We start from the raw sequence: 1,574 nt of genomic DNA, 5'->3' as shown, positions 1-1,574 counted from the left end.
ATCTGGAGGCATGCAGCTTTTAAGTAAATAATGATTTTATTTCTTTGCTGAATAATATTTGCTATTATTTGTTTGACACTGTATTTATTCAAACTTTGATGAATATATAAAAGTAATGGTACTGATACTTAATTACTTCACCAAAAAAAGTACTGGTACTGCAGTACCGAGCTAAAATCTAGTACTGGTACTGGTAATGGTACTGCATAATTTGCCAAGTACTGGTACTGGTACTTAAATACTACACCCTTAGTACTGATGCAGCTCTGGCTGGTAACGACTATTATTTGGATTCTATTCTGTGTCAAAAGATCGAACTAAATCCTGGTTTGTTCCTTCTTGGGTCCAAGTTAGGATGGATCCTTACCGGAAGAACCTCTGATCAAGATAGCGATGGCCCATGTATGCTTATTCTAACGCATGGTAATAATGCAACAAATACAAGTTTATTTGCCGATGTGGATAGTGTTGTACCTGTGAAACCAAATTTAGAAGACTTTTGGAATGTGGAGTCAATAGGTATTATAGAAAAACAAAATATTTCAGATGATGAACATGCAATGAAAATGTTTCAGGATACAATCCAGTTTGAAAATGGCCGATACCAAGTCACGTGGCCTTGGACTGAAGAATTTCCTGATTTACCTGTGAACAGGGACTTGGCAATAGGTCGCTTAAAAAGCTGTGTTAATAAACTAAAAACAAAACCTGAGTTAATGATGAAATATGATGAAGTTATGAGAGATCAGCTAAGTAAAGGTGTTATAGAGAAAGTTGAAAAATCACCAGTAGATGGTTTGGTACATTATTTGCCACACCATGCTATTATCACACCGCAGAAAACAACAACTAAGATACGCGTAGTATACGATGCTTCGGCGAGAACAAGAAAAGAAAATAAAAGTCTAAATGAGTGCATGTATAGGGGACCAGTAATGCTACAGGACCTCTGTGGTATGTTACTACGATTCAGGATGCATCCAATAGCAATCGTTGCCGATATAGAAAAAGCATTTTTGCAAATTGGATTAAAACCTAGTCAGCGTGATGTCACAAGATTTCTTTGGTTGAAAGACTGTAAAAATCCTACTGTAGTTACTGACAATATACAAGAATTCAGATTTTGTAGGATTCCTTTTGGAGTAATCAGTAGTCCGTTCTTATTAGGAGCAACGGTAGACTTCCATTTAAAATGTTATGAAAATCCAGTTGCAGAAAATCTAAGAAACAACATTTATGTAGACAATGTTATCACCGGAGCTGAAAACACAAGTGAAGCAATACAGCTATATACAAATTCAAAGGCAATGTTTGCAGATGCCTCGATGAATTTACGGGAATGGATTACCAATAGTGATTTTGTAAATGAATTCATTCCAAAGGAAGACAGAGCCGATACAAAAAGTGTTAAAGTACTTGGACATCATTGGAATGTCAATGAAGATACAGTTACAATAGCAGGTCCAAAAAACAAATCAAATGAACCGGAGTGGACAAAACGTACTGTGTTGAAAACAATTTCGTCGGTTTTTGATCCACTTGTCTTGCTATTACCAGTACTCTTACGAGGAAAA

This window comes from Ruditapes philippinarum, unplaced genomic scaffold (genome assembly GCF_026571515.1).
Source record: "Ruditapes philippinarum isolate M1 unplaced genomic scaffold, ASM2657151v2 ctg3378_1_1_1_1, whole genome shotgun sequence".
NCBI classification, from domain to species: Eukaryota; Metazoa; Mollusca; class Bivalvia; order Venerida; family Veneridae; genus Ruditapes; species Ruditapes philippinarum.
The sequence above is the reverse complement of the archived record's forward strand: the minus strand, read 5'-3'. Positions refer to the sequence as shown.